The sequence below is a fragment of the Pimephales promelas genome, chromosome 15 (assembly GCF_988280905.1).
Source record: "Pimephales promelas chromosome 15, fPimPro1.hap1.1, whole genome shotgun sequence".
NCBI lineage: Eukaryota > Metazoa > Chordata > Actinopteri > Cypriniformes > Leuciscidae > Pimephales > Pimephales promelas.
In genome coordinates, this window is record NC_142783.1 from 8,283,796 (window position 1) to 8,299,996 (window position 16,201).

Genomic DNA, 16,201 nt, shown 5'->3' on the forward strand with positions numbered 1-16,201 from the left:
CACGGGTACTTGGATCTGTTGGTTAATATACCAAGAGATTTACATCTCATGATGTCATTTCAGCCAGACAAATATTTGACCTACTGAACATGTTTCTGGCCCAAAAGTACTTGATCTTGAACTTTCCAAACATACTCATAGACTCCAACAGATGATTCCTAAGCCACAGAGAAGTCCATATCTGACATATTGAACTCATTTCGGGTCAAAGGTTTCTCAAAAAGTTTAAAACAATATAGACTTTTAGACTCCTTCTGATGTTATATTAGATATACATAGGTCAATTTTGACCTCCATGAACACATTTATGGCAAATTTCCTGAAGAAAATGTGAAGTGGAGCTTGAAGCTGCAAATCTCAGCACCCGGTTGCTAGGGTGTTCTGGGAGGTTGATACGGTGTTCTGGGTGGTTGGTAGTTTTTTTTTAGGGTATTCTGGGTGGTTGCTAAGGTGTTGCTATGCGGTTGCTAGGGTATTCTGGGTTGTGCGAAGGTGTTCTGGGTGGTTGCTAGGGTGTTGCTATGTGGTTGCTAGGGTATTCTGGGTGGTTGCAAAGCTGTTCTGGGTGGTTGCTAGGGTGTTGCTAGGCGGTTGCTAGGGTATTCTGGGTGGTTGCGAAGGTGTTCTGGGTGGTTGCTGGGTTGTTTTGGTTTGTTTCTAGGGTGTTCTGGGTGGTTGCTATGCTGTTGCTTGGTGGTTGCTAGGGTGTTCTGGTTGGTTGGAGATTTATTTCTCATGATGTCATTTCAGCCAGAAAAATATTTTACCTACTAAACATGTTTCTGGCCCAAAAGTACTAGATCTTGAACTTTCCATACATATTCATAGACTATGTAATATAACATTCTGATGTTATATTACATAGGTCAATTTTTGACCTCCATGAATAGTTTTATGGCCCACAGGTACTTGATCTGTGGGTTAATATACAGAGAGATTTACATCTCATGATGTCATTTCAGCCAGACAAATATTTGACCTACTGAACATGTTTCTGGCCCAAAAGTTCTTGACCTTGAACTTTCCATACAGACTCATAGACTCCAATAGACGCTTCCTAAGAAGCCATAGAGAAGTCCATATCTGACCTATTGAACTCATTTCTGGTGAAAAGTTCCTCAAAATAGTTCCTTCTGACCTCCAGAAACACATTGACCTCCAGGAACACATTCATGGCCCACGGGTACTTGATCTATGGGTGAGTATACCGAGAGATTTACTTCTCATGATGTAATTTCAGCCAGACAAATATTTGACCTTCTTCTGATGTTATGTAAGATATACATTGGTCAATTAGTATATTAGATATACATAGGTCAATTTTTGACCTCCAGGAACACATTTATGTCCCACGGGTACTTGATCTGTGAGTTAATATACCGATAGATTTACTTCTCGTGATGTCATTGAACTCATTTCTGGTCAAAGGTTCCTCAAAAAGTTTAAAACAATGTAAACTTTTAGACTTCTTCTGATGTTATATTAGATATACATAGATCAATTTTTGACCACCAGGAACACATTTATGGCACATTTCCAGAAGACAATGTGAAGTTGAGCCTGAAGTGGCAAATCTCACCACCCGGTTGCTAGGGTGTTCTGTGTGGTTGCTAGGTGGTTGTTAGGGTATTCTGGGTGGTTGCTATGGTGTTTTTATGTGGTTGCTAGGTGCTAATGTTGCTAGGCGGTTGCCACGTTGTTCTGGATGGTTGCTAGGGTGTTGCTAGGTGGTTGCTGGGGTGTTCTTGTTTGTTGGTGTTGGTTGCTGGGTGGTTGCTAGTGTGTTTTAGGTCGTTACTATGGTATTCTGGGTTGTTGCTATGGTGTTACTAGGTGGTTGGTAGTGTTTACATATGGTTACTAAACAGTTTCTGTAATGTTTTTGGGAATGATTTAGCTCTTAACTAATAAATTCTTTTGTAATATAATGTAATATGATATAAACTAATCAATATGTTTATATTGTTTGAAACCTTTTGAGGACCCTTTTACCATAACAATATAAACTTATAGAGTCCATCTGATGTTGTATTAGCTATACATGGGTCAATTTTTGACCTATGTAACAAATTTATGGCACATTTCCAGAAGAAAATGTGAAGTGCTGCTTGCAGTGGCAAATCTCACCACCCGGTTGCTCGGGTGTTCCCGGTGGTTGCTACAGTGTTCTGGGTGGTTGCTAGGTGGTTGTTAGGGTATTCCGGGTGGTTGCTAGGGTGTTGCTAGGGTGTTCTGGGTGGTTACTAGGGTGTTGCTAGGTGGTTGCTAGGGTGTTCTGGGTGGTTGCTTGGGTGTTGCTAGGGTTGGTTGCTTGCTAGGGTGTTGCTAAGGTGTTCTGGGTGGTTGCTAGGCGGTTGCTAGAGTGTTGCTAAGGTGTTCTGGGTGGTTGCTAGGGTGATTTAGGTGGTTACTATGGTAGTCTGTGTGGTTCCTATGGTGTTTCTAGGTGGTTGGTAGTGTCCAAATTACTATAGAGTTTTTATAATGTTTTTGGCAATTGATTTATATATCATCAAAAGGAGCCCATAAGTTTTTCAGAAATAATTTCAATAGGTCAGATGTGGACAATTCTATATGGCCTAGGAACCATCAAAAGGAGTCTATGAGTATGTAGAAAGTTCAAGATCAAGTACACATGGGCAAGAAATACAGTCTGTATGTCAAATATCTGTCTGGCTAAAATAACATGATAAGAGGTCATTTTGTATAGTATCCTGATTTTCAAAGAACACCTTAGCCAGAAATATGTTCAGTAGTTAAAATAAGAACTCTTTTATGGCTTCAGTAACATCAAAAGGAGTTAATGAGTATGTTTAGAATGTTCAAGATCAAGTACTCGTGGGCCAGAACTATGTTCAGTAGGTCAAAAAGGAACCTATCTCTAGCTCCTAGCTCATGTAATATCAGAAGGAGTCTAAAAGTTTTTCTTGTTTAAAAACTTTTCAGGACCCTTTGACCAGACATGAGTTAAATACTTAAGATATGGACATTCCATATGCCTTTAGAAGCATCAAAAGGAGTCTATGAGAATTTATACAAAAAGTTCGAGACCTAGTACTCGTCGGCAAGGACTATGTTTGTGGGTCAATGAGGAACCTCTAGGCCTAGGAAGTAGTCTAAGAAGTAGCATAAGAAGTAGTCTATTTAGTATGTATAGAAAGTTCAATATCAGGTACTCGTGGGACAGATTTATGTTCACTATATGTTCAAATATCTTCCTGCTCATAAAACATCATAAGTAGTAAATATCAATGTATAGTAACCTAATGATATAGTAACCTATGTTCAGTAGGTCAAATAGGAACCTTTGTATAGCTTATATATCATCAAAAGGTGTCTAATAAGCTTATATTGTTTAAAAACTTTTGAGGTCCCTTTTACCAGAAATGGGTTCAATAGCTATACTATGCACTGTAAAGCTCATGTGTTGTTTTCTCTTCTGTCCACATATAAATTAGTTTGTAAAATAGAAATGCATGCAAAATCACGTTATATCTTTTCATTGCAACGAGGAACAAGTTAGATATGTCATGCAATCCGACGAAACACATCTCAGGTGTTTTCTTTTCATTGCACAGAGGTTAGTCATTGCGTGCATAATCATAACAAGGAACAAGTTAGATATGTCATGCAGTGCGATAAAACACATCTTAGGTGTTTTCTTTTCATTGCACAGAGGTTAGTTAAAGCGTGCATATGCATAACGAGGAACAAGTTAGATATGTCATGCAATGCACTGAAACCCATGTTAGGTGTTTTCTTTTCACTGCAGAGAAGTTAGTTATTTGCGTGCATACGCATAACGAGAAACAAGTTGTATCTATCATGCAATGCAATGAAACACATATTAGGTGTTTTCTTTTCATTGCACAGAGGTTAGATATTACGTGGATATGCATAACGACGAACAAGTTAGATAGGTCATGCAATGCGATGAAACACATCTTAGGTGCTTTCTTTTCATTGCACAGAGGTTAGTTATTGCGTGCATATTCATAACAAGGAAAAAGTTAGATATGTCATGCAGTGCGAGAAAACACATCTTCGGTGTTTTCTTTTCATTGCACAGAAGTTAGTTATTGCGTGCATATGCATAACGAGGAACAAGTTAGATATGTCATGCAATGCAATGAAACACATCTTAGGTGTTTTCTTTTTATTACACAGAGGTTAGTTATTACGTGCATATGCATTACGAGGAACAAATTAGATATGTCATGCAATGCACTGAAACCCATGTTAGGTGTTTTCTTTTCACTGCAGAGAGGTTAGCTATTTGCGTGCATATGCATAACGAGAAACAAGTTATATCCATCTTGCAATGCAATGAAACACATCTTAGGTGTTTTCTTTTCATTGCACAGAGGATAGTTATTGCATGCATACATAACGAGGAACAAGTAAGATAGGTCATGCAATGCATTGAAACACATCTTAGTTGTTTTCTTTTCATTGCACAGAGGTTATTGCGTGCATGTCATAACGAGGAACAAGTTAGATTTGTCATGCAATGCGCAATGCAATGAAACACATCTTAGGTATTTTCTTTTCATTGCACAGAGGGTAGTTATTCCGTGCATATGAATAACGAGTAACAAGTTAGATATGTCATGTAATGCACTGAAACACATCTTAGGTGTTTTCTTTTCACTGCACAGAGCGAGTTATTGCGTGCATATGCATAACGAGAAACAAGTTAGATCTGTCTTGCAATGCACTGAAACACATCTTAGGTGTTTTCTTTTCAATGCACAGAGCGAGTTATTGCGTGTATATGCATAACGAGAAACAAGTTAGATCTGTCATGCAATGCACTGAAACACATCTTATGCGTTTTCTTTTCACTGCACAGAGGTTAGTTATTGCGTGCATATGCATAACGAGGAACAAGTTAGATAGGTCATGCAATGCGATGAAACACATCTTAGGTGTTTTCTTTTCATTGCACAGAGGATAGTTATTGCATGCATACATAACGAGGAACAAGTTAGATAGGTCATGCAATGCATTGAAACACATCTTAGTTGTTTTCTTTTCATTGCACAGAGGTTAGTTATTGCGTGCATATACAAACGAGGAACAAGTTAGATATGTCATGCATGCAATGAAACACATCTTAGGTGTTTTCTTTTCATTGCACAGAGGTTAGTTATTCCGTGCATATGCATAACGAGTAACAAGTTAGATATGTCATGTAATGCACTGAAACACATCTTAGGTGTTTTCTTTTCACTGCACAGAGCGAGTTATTGGGTGCATATGCATAACGAGAAACAAGTTAGATCTGTCATTTAATCCACTGAAACACATCTTAGTTTTTTTCTTTTCACTGCACAGAGCGAGTTATTGCGTGCATATGCATAACGAGAAACAAGTTAGATCTGTCATGCAATGCACTGAAACACATCTTAGGTGTTTTCTTTTCATTGCACAGAGGTTAGTTATTGCGTGCATATGCATAACGAGGAACAAGTTAGATAGGTCATGCAATGCGATGAAACACATCTTAGGTGTTTTCTTTTCACTGCACAGAGGTTAGTTATTGCGTGCATATGCATAACGAGGAACTAGTTAGATATGTCATGCAATGCAATGAAACACATCTTAGGTGTTTTCTTTTCATTGGACAGAGGTTAGTTATCTTGTGCATGTGCAATGCAATCCTAAAGCACAAGCATTGCAAATCTCTTCGTTGCACAAGGAACAAGTTAGTGTGTGCATTGTAAAGCGATCGCTCTTTTGATGTTTTCTCGGTTTAGTTCTTGAATGCAATAAAGTGCATATTACATATATGTTTTTTTTGATGCACAACGTTCTTCATGCACAATCCACATCTCTTCATTGCACAAAGCAACGGGTGTTGTTTTATTGCAATGCATAAAATGTTGAACTTGTTCCTCATTGCAATGAAAAGAAAATGTATGTATGTGCTTTCGCATGCATTTCTATTTTACAAACTAGAATATTTGTGCACAGACGAGAAAACATCACGTTGGGCCTTTTCATTGCAACGAAGAACAAGTTAGATTGTTATGCAATCCAATGAAACTAGATATTAGGTGTTTTCTTTTCATTGCACAGAGAAACATGTTAGTTATTGCGTGCATATTCTTTAATGCACAACGTTAGACGTTAGATGTGTTTTCGTTGAACAACGGAATGAGTTAGATATTGAATGCGTTCCTCTGTTGCACAAAGGAACGAGTAAGTTATTGCATTGCACGACCGCTCAAGTGATGTTTTTTCGTCAGTGCACAAAAGAATTAGTAGTAGAATCCATGCGAAAGAGTCAAAGGGTCCTCAAAGGTTTTAATAAATATTAACTTATTGACTTTTGATGATTTGTAAGCTATAGATATGTTCCTTTTTGTCCTAGTGAACATATTTCTGGCTCACGGGTACTTGATTCTAAGCCATAGAGAAGTCCATATACCTATTGTACTAATTTCTGGTCTATGTTTCCTCAAATGTTTTTAAATAATATCAACTGATAGACTCAATTTTGACCTACTGAACATGTTTCTAGCCTATGGGTAATTAATTGATCCTTATCATGATGTTATTTCAGCCAGAACGATATTTGACCTACTGAACATATTTCCGGCCCAAAAGTACTTGATCTTGAACTTTCCATACATACTCATAGACTCCAATAAATGCTTCCTAAGCCATGGAAAAGTCCATATCTGACCTTTTGAACTAATTTCTGGTCAAAGGTTCCTCAAAAACTTTAAAACGATATAAACTTATAGACTCCTTCTGATGTTATATTACATAGGTCAATTTTTGACCTCCAGGAACACTTTCATGGCCAACGGGTCCTTGGTATGTGGGTTATTATACCGAGAGATTTACTTCTCGTGATGTCATTTCAGCCAGACAAAAATTTGACCTACTGAACATGTTTCTGGCCGAAAAGTACTTGACCTTGAACTTTCCAAACATACTCATAGACTCCAACAGATGCTTCCTAAGCCATAGAGAAGTCCATATCTGACCTATTGAACTAATTTCTGGTCAAAGATTTCTCAAAAAGTTTAAAACAATATAAACTTTTAGACTCCTTCGTTATATTAGATATACATAGGTCAATTTTGACCTCCATGAACACATTTATGGCACATTTCATGAAGAAAATGTGAAGTGGAGCTTGAAGCGGCAAATCTCAGCACCCGGTTGCTAGGGTGTTCTGGGAGGTTGCTACGGTGTTCTGGGTGGTTGCTAGGTGTTTTTTTTAGGGTATTCTGGGTGGTTGCTATGGTGTTGCTATGCGGTTGTTAGGGTATTCTGGGTGGTTGCGAAGGTGTTCTGGGTGGTTGCTAGGGTGTTGCTAGGCGGTTGCTGGGGTGTTAATGGTGGTTGCTAGGGTGTTGCCAGATGGTTGCTGGGGTGTTCTGGTTTGTTTCTAGGGTGTTCTGGATGGTTGCTAGGCTGTTGCTTGGTGGTTGCTAGGGCGTTATGGTTGGTTGGAGATTTACTTCTCATGATGTCATTTCAGCCAGAAAAATATTTTACCTACTGAACATGTTTCTGGTCCAAAAATACTTGATCTTGAACTTTCCACACATACTCACAGACTATGTAATATAACATTCTGATGTTATATGACTTAGGTCAATTTTTGACCTCCATGAACACTTTTATGGCCCACGGGTACTTGGATCTGTTGGTTAATATACCGAGAGATTTACATCTCATGATGTCATTTCAGCCAGACAAATATTTGACCTACTGAACATGTTTCTGGCCCAAAAGTACTTGATCTTGAACTTTCCAAACATACTCATAGACTCCAACAGATGCTTCCTAAGCCACAGAGAAGTCCATATCTGACATATTGAACTCATTTCTGGTCAAAGGTTTCTCAAAAAGTTTAAAACAATATAGACTTTTAGACTCCTTCTGATGTTATATTAGATATACATAGGTCAATTTTGACCTCCATGAACACATTTATGGCACATTTCCTGAAGAAAATGTGAAGTGGAGCTTGAAGCGGAAAATCTCAGCACCCGGTTGCTAGGGTGTTCTGGGAGGTTGCTACGGTGTTCTGGGTGGTTGGTAGTTTTTTTTTTTAGGGTATTCTGGGTAGTTGCTATGGTGTTGCTATGCGGTTGCTAGGGTATTCTGGGTGGTTGCGAAGGTTTTCTGGGTGGTTGTTAGGGTGTTGCTATGTGGTTGCTAGTGTATTCTGGGTGGTTGCGAAGCTGTTCTGGGTGGTTGCTAGGGTGTTGCTAGGCGGTTGCTAGGGTATTCTGGGTGGTTGCGAAGGTGTTCTGGGTGGTTGCTGGGTTTTTCTGGTTTGTTTCTAGGGTGTTGTGGGTGGTTGCTATGATGTTGCTTGGTGGTTGCTAGGGTGTTCTGGTTGGTTGGAGATTTATTTCTCATGATGTCATTTCAGCCAGAAAAATATTTTACCTACTAAACATGTTTCTGGCCCAAAAGTACTAGATCTTGAACTTTCCATACATATTCATAAACTATGTAATATAACATTCTGATGTTATATTACATAGGTCAATTTTTGACCTCCATGACTACTTTTATGGCCCACGGGTACTTGATCTGTGTGTTAATGTACCGAGAGATTTACATCTCATGATGTCATTTCAGCCAGACAAATATTTGACCTACTGAACATGTTTCTGGTCCAAAAGTTCTTGATCTTGAACTTTCCATACAGACTCATAGACTCCAATAGATGCTTCCTAAGAAGCCATAGAGAAGTCCATATCTGACCTATTGAACTCATTTCTGGTGAAAAGTTCCTCAAAATAGTTTAAAACAATATAAACTTATAGATTCCTTCTGATGTTATATTAGCTATACATAGGTCAATTTTTGACCTCCAGGAACACATTTATGGCCCACGGGTACTTGATCTATGGATGAGTATACCGAGAGATTTACTTCTCATGATGTAATTTCAGCCAGACAAATATTTGACCTCCTTCTGATGTTATATAATATATACATTGGTCAATTATATTAGATATACATAGGTCAATTTTTGACCTCCAGGAACACATTTATGTCCCACGGGTACTTGATCTGTGGGTTAATATACCGATAGATTTACTTCTCGTGATGTCATTGAACTTATTTCTTGTCAAAGGTTCCTCAAAAAGTTTAAAACAATGTAAACTTTTAGACTTCTTCTGATGTTATATTAGATATACATAGATCAATTTTTGACCACCAGGAACACATTTATGGCACATTTCATGAAGAAAATGTGAAGTGGAGCTTGAAGCGGCAAATCTCAGCACCCGGTTGCTAGGGTGTTCTGGGAGGTTGCTACGGTGTTCTGGGTGGTTGCTAGGTGTTTTTTTAGGGTATTCTGGGTGGTTGCTATGGTGTTGCTATGCGGTTGTTAGGGTATTCTGGGTGGTTGCGAAGGTGTTCTGAGTGGTTGCTAGGGTGTTGTAGGCGGTTGCTGGGGTGTTAATGGTGGTTGCTAGGGTGTTGCCAGATGGTTGCTGGGGTGTTCTGGTTTGTTTCTAGGGTGTTCTGGATGGTTGGTAGGCTGTTGCTTGGTGGTTGCTAGGGCGTTATGGTTGGTTGGAGATTTACTTCTCATGATGTCATTTCAGCCAGAAAAATATTTTACCTACTGAACATGTTTCTGGTCCAAAAATACTTGATCTTGAACTTTCCACACATACTCACAGACTATGTAATATAACATTCTGATGTTATATGACATAGGTCAATTTTTGACCTCCATGAACACTTTTATGGCCCACGGGTACTTGGATCTGTTGGTTAATATACCGAGAGATTTACATCTCATGATGTCATTTCAGCCAGACAAATATATGACCTACTGAACATGTTTCTGGCCCAAAAGTACTTGATCTTGAACTTTCCAAACATACTCATAGACTCCAACAGATGCTTCCTAAGCCACAGAGAAGTCCATATCTGACATATTGAACATATTCTGGTCAAAGGTTTCTCAAAAAGTTTAAAACAATATTTAGACTCCTTCTGATGTTATATTAGATATACATAGGTCAATTTTGACCTCCATGAACACATTTATGGCACATTTCATGAAGAAAATGTGAAGTGGAGCTTGAAGCGGCAAATCTCAGCACCCGGTTGCTAGGGTGTTCTGGGAGGTTGCTACGGTGTTCTGGGTGGTTGCTAGGTGTTTTTTTTTAGGGTATTCTGGGTGGTTGCTATGGTGTTGCTATGCGGTTGTTAGGGTATTCTGGGTGGTTGCGAAGGTGTTCTGGGTGGTTGCTAGGGTGTTGCTAGGCGGTTGCTGGGGTGTTAATGGTGGTTGCTAGGGTGTTGCCAGATGGTTGCTGGGGTGTTCTGGTTTGTTTCTAGGGTGTTCTGGATGGTTGCTAGGCTGTTGCTTGGTGGTTGCTAGGGCGTTATGGTTGGTTGGAGATTTACTTCTCATGATGTCATTTCAGCCAGAAAAATATTTTACCTACTGAACATGTTTCTGGTCCAAAAATACTTGATCTTGAACTTTCCACACATACTCACAGACTATGTAATATAACATTCTGATGTTATATGACATAGGTCAATTTTTGACCTCCATGAACACTTTTATGGCCCACGGGTACTTGGATCTGTTGGTTAATATACCGAGAGATTTACATCTCATGATGTCATTTCAGCCAGACAAATATATGACCTACTGAACATGTTTCTGGCCCAAAAGTACTTGATCTTGAACTTTCCAAACATACTCATAGACTCCAACAGATGCTTCCTAAGCCACAGAGAAGTCCATATCTGACATATTGAACATATTCTGGTCAAAGGTTTCTCAAAAAGTTTAAAACAATATTTAGACTCCTTCTGATGTTATATTAGATATACATAGGTCAATTTTGACCTCCATGAACACATTTATGGCACATTTCCAGAAGAAAATGTGAAGTGGAGCTTGAAGCGGCAAATCTCAGCACCCGGTTGCTAGGGTGTTCTGGGAGGTTGCTACGGTGTTCTGGGTGGTTGCTAGGTGTTTTTTTTAGGGTATTCTGGGTGGTTGCTATGGTATTGCTATGCGGTTGTTAGGGTATTCTGGGTGGTTGCGAAGGTGTTCTGGGTGGTTGCGAAGGTGTTCTGGGTGGTTGCTAGGGTGTTGCTAGGCGGTTGCTGGGGTGTTAATGGTGGTTGCTAGGGTGTTGCCAGATGGTTTCTGGGGTGTTCTGGTTAATTTCTAGGGTGTTCTGGATGGTTGCTAGGCTGTTGCTTGGTGGTTGCTAGGGTGTTCTGGTTGGTTGGAGATTTACTTCTCATGATGTCATTTCAGCCAGAAAAATATTTTACCTACTGAACATGTTTCTGGTCCAAAAATACTTGATCTTGAACTTTCCACACATACTCATAGACTATGTAATATAACATTCTGATGTTATATGACATAGGTCAAATTTTGACCTCCATGAACACTTTTATGGCCCATGGGTACTTGATCTGTGGGTTAATATACCAAGAGATTTACATCTCATGATGTCATTTCAGCTAGACAAATATTTGACCTACTGAACATGTTTCTGGCCCAAAAGTACTTGATCTTGAACTTTCCATACATACTCATAGACCATGCAATATAACATTCTGATGTTATATTACACAGGTCAATTTTTGACCTCCATGAACACTTTTATGGCCCACGGTACTTGGATCTGTTGGTTAATATACCGAGAGATTTACATCTCATTATGTCATTTCAGCCACACAAATATTTGACCTACTGAACATGTTTCTGGCCCAAAAGTACTTGATCTTGAACTTTCCAAACATACTCATAGACTCCAACAGATGCTTCCTAAGCCACAGAGAAGTCCATATCTGACATATTGAACTCATTTCTGGTCAAAAGATCCTCAAAAGGTTTTAAACAATATAAACTTATAGACTCCTGATGTTACATTAGCTATACATAGGTCAATTTTTGACCTTCAGAAACACATTTATGGTCCACGGGTATTTGATGTTTGGGTTAATGTACCGAGAGCTTTGCTTCTCATGATGTAATTTCAGCCATAAATATATTTGACCTACTGAACATATATCTGGCCCAAAAGTACTTGACCTTGTACTTTCCATTCATACTCATAGACTCCAACAGATGCTTCCTAAGCCATAGAGAAGTCCATATCTGACATATTGAACTAATTTCTGATCAAAGATTTCTCAAAAAGTTTAAAACAATATAAACTTTTAGACTCCTTCTGATGTTATATTAGATATACATAGGTCAATTTTGACCTCCATGAACACATTTATGGCACATTTCCAGAAGAAAATGTGAAGTGGAGCTTGAAGCGGCAAATCTCAGCACCCGGTTGCTAGGGTGTTCTGGGAGATTGCTACGGTGTTCTGGGTGGTTGCTAGGTGTTTTTTTAGGGTATTCTGGGTGGTTGCTATGGTATTGCTATGCGGTTGTTAGGGTATTCTGGGTGGTTGCGAAGGTGTTCTGGGTGGTTGCTAGGGTGTTGCTAGGCGGTTGCTGGGGTGTTAATGGTGGTTGCTAGGGTGTTGCCAGATGGTTTCTGGGGTGTTCTGGTTAATTTCTAGGGTGTTCTGGATGGTTGCTAGGCTGTTGCTTGGTGGTTGCTAGGGTGTTCTGGTTGGTTGGAGATTTACTTCTCATGATGTCATTTCAGCCAGAAAAATATTTTACCTACTGAACATGTTTCTGGTCCAAAAATACTTGATCTTGAACTTTCCACACATACTCACAGACTATGTAATATAACATTCTGATGTTATATGACATAGGTCAATTTTTGACCTCCATGAACACTTTTATGGCCCACGGGTACTTGGATCTGTTGGTTAATATACCGAGAGATTTACATCTCATGATGTCATTTCAGCCAGAAAAATATTTTACCTACTGAACATGTTTCTGGTCCAAAAATACTTGATCTTGAACTTTCCATACATACTCATAGACCATGCAATTTAACATTCTGATGTTATATTACACAGGTCAATTTTTGACCTCCATGAACACTTTTATGGCCCACGGGTACTTGGATCTGTTGATTAATATACCGAGAGATTTAGATCTCATGATGTCATTTCAGCCAGACAAATATATGACCTACTGAACATGTTTCTGGCCCAAAAGTACTTGATCTTGAACTTTCCAAACATACTCATAGACTCCAACAGATGCTTCCTAAGCCACAGAGAAGTCCATATCTGACATATTGAACTCATTTCTGGTCAAAGGTTTCTCAAAAAGTTTCAAACAATATAGACTTTTAGACTCCTTCTGATGTTATATTAGATATACATAGGTCAATTTTGACCTCCATGAACACATTTATGGCACATTTCCTGAAGAAAATGTGAAGTGGAGCTTAAAGCGGCAAATCTCAGCACCCGGTTGCTAGGGTGTTCTGGGAGGTTGCTACGGTGTTCTGGGTGGTTGGTAGTTTTTTTTTTTAGGGTATTCTGGGTAGTTGCTATGGTGTTGCTATGCGGTTGCTAGGGTATTCTGGGTGGTTGCGAAGGTGTTCTGGGTGGTTGCTAGGGTGTTGCTATGTGGTTGCTAGTGTATTCTGGGTGGTTGCGAAGCTGTTCTGGGTGGTTGCTAGGGTGTTGCTAGGCGGTTGCTAGGGTATTCTGGGTGGTTGCGAAGGTGTTCTGGGTGGTTGCTGGGTTGTTCTGGTTTGTTTCTAGGGTATTGTGGGTGGTTGCTATGATTTTGCTTGGTGGTTGCTAGGGTGTTATGGTTGGTTGGAGATTTATTTCTCATGATGTCATTTCAGCCAGAAAAATATTTTACCTACTAAACATGTTTCTGGCCCAAAAGTACTAGATCTTGAACTTTCCATACATATTCATAAGCTATGTAATATAACATTCTGATGTTATATTACATAGGTCAATTTTTGACCTCCATGAATACTTTTATGGCCCACGGGTACTTGATCTATGTGTTAATGTACCGAGAGATTTACATCTCATGATGTCATTTCAGCCAGACAAATATTTGACCTACTGAACATGTTTCTGGTCCAAAAGTTCTTGATCTTGAACTTTCCATACAGACTCATAGACTCCAATAGATGCTTCCTAAGAAGCCATAGAGAAGTCCATATCTGACCTATTGAACTCATTTCTGGTGAAAAGTTCCTCAAAATAGTTTAAAACAATATAAACTTATAGATTCCTTCTGATGTTATATTAGCTATACATAGGTCAATTATTGACCTCCAGGAACACATTTATGGCCCACGGGTACTTGATCTATGGGTGAGTATACCGAGAGATTTACTTCTCATGATGTAATTTCAGCCAGACAAATATTTGACCTCCTTCTGATGTTATATAATATATACATTGGTCAATTATATTAGATATACATAGGTCAATTTTTGACCTCCAGGAACACATTTATGTCCCACGGGTACTTGATCTGTGGGTTAATATACCGATAGATTTACTTCTCGTGATGTCATTGAACTCATTTCTTGTCAAAGGTTCCTCAAAAAGTTTAAAACAATGTAAACTTTTAGACTTCTTCTGATGTTATATTAGATATACATAGATCAATTTTTGACCACCAGGAACACATTTATGGCACATTTCCAGAAGAAAATATGAAGTGGAGCTTGAAGCGGCAAATCTCAGCACCCGGTTGCTAGGGTGTTCTGGGAGGTTGCGAAGGTGTTCTGGGTGGTTGCTAGGGTGTTGCTATGTGGTTGCTAGGTTGTTGCTAGGCGATTGCTGGGGTGTTAATGGTGGTTGCTAGGGTGTTGCCAGATGGTTGCTGGGGTGTTCTGGTTTGTTTATAGGGTGTTCTGGATGGTTGCTAGGCTCTTGCTTGGTGGTTGCTAGGGTGTTCTGGTTGGTTGGAGATTTACTTCTCATGATGTCATTTCAGCCAGAAAAATATTTTACCTACTGAACATGTTTCTGGTCCAAAAATACTTGATCTTGAACTTTCCACACATACTCACAGACTATGTAATATAACATTCTGATGTTATATTACATAGGTCAATTTTTGACCTCCATGAACACTTTTATGGCCCACGGGTACTTGGATCTGTTGGTTAATATACCAAGAGATTTACATCTCATGATGTCATTTCAGCCAGACAAATATTTGACCTACTGAACATGTTTCTGGCCCAAAAGTACTTGATCTTGAACTTTCCAAACATACTCATAGACTCCAACAGATGATTCCTAAGCCACAGAGAAGTCCATATCTGACATATTGAACTCATTTCGGGTCAAAGGTTTCTCAAAAAGTTTAAAACAATATAGACTTTTAGACTCCTTCTGATGTTATATTAGATATACATAGGTCAATTTTGACCTCCATGAACACATTTATGGCAAATTTCCTGAAGAAAATGTGAAGTGGAGCTTGAAGCTGCAAATCTCAGCACCCGGTTGCTAGGGTGTTCTGGGAGGTTGATACGGTGTTCTGGGTGGTTGGTAGTTTTTTTTTAGGGTATTCTGGGTGGTTGCTAAGGTGTTGCTATGCGGTTGCTAGGGTATTCTGGGTTGTGCGAAGGTGTTCTGGGTGGTTGCTAGGGTGTTGCTATGTGGTTGCTAGGGTATTCTGGGTGGTTGCAAAGCTGTTCTGGGTGGTTGCTAGGGTGTTGCTAGGCGGTTGCTAGGGTATTCTGGGTGGTTGCGAAGGTGTTCTGGGTGGTTGCTGGGTTGTTTTGGTTTGTTTCTAGGGTGTTCTGGGTGGTTGCTATGCTGTTGCTTGGTGGTTGCTAGGGTGTTCTGGTTGGTTGGAGATTTATTTCTCATGATGTCATTTCAGCCAGAAAAATATTTTACCTACTAAACATGTTTCTGGCCCAAAAGTACTAGATCTTGAACTTTCCATACATATTCATAGACTATGTAATATAACATTCTGATGTTATATTACATAGGTCAATTTTTGACCTCCATGAATAGTTTTATGGCCCACAGGTACTTGATCTGTGGGTTAATATACAGAGAGATTTACATCTCATGATGTCATTTCAGCCAGACAAATATTTGACCTACTGAACATGTTTCTGGCCCAAAAGTTCTTGACCTTGAACTTTCCATACAGACTCATAGACTCCAATAGACGCTTCCTAAGAAGCCATAGAGAAGTCCATATCTGACCTATTGAACTCATTTCTGGTGAAAAGTTCCTCAAAATAGTTCCTTCTGACCTCCAGAAACACATTGACCTCCAGGAACACATTCATGG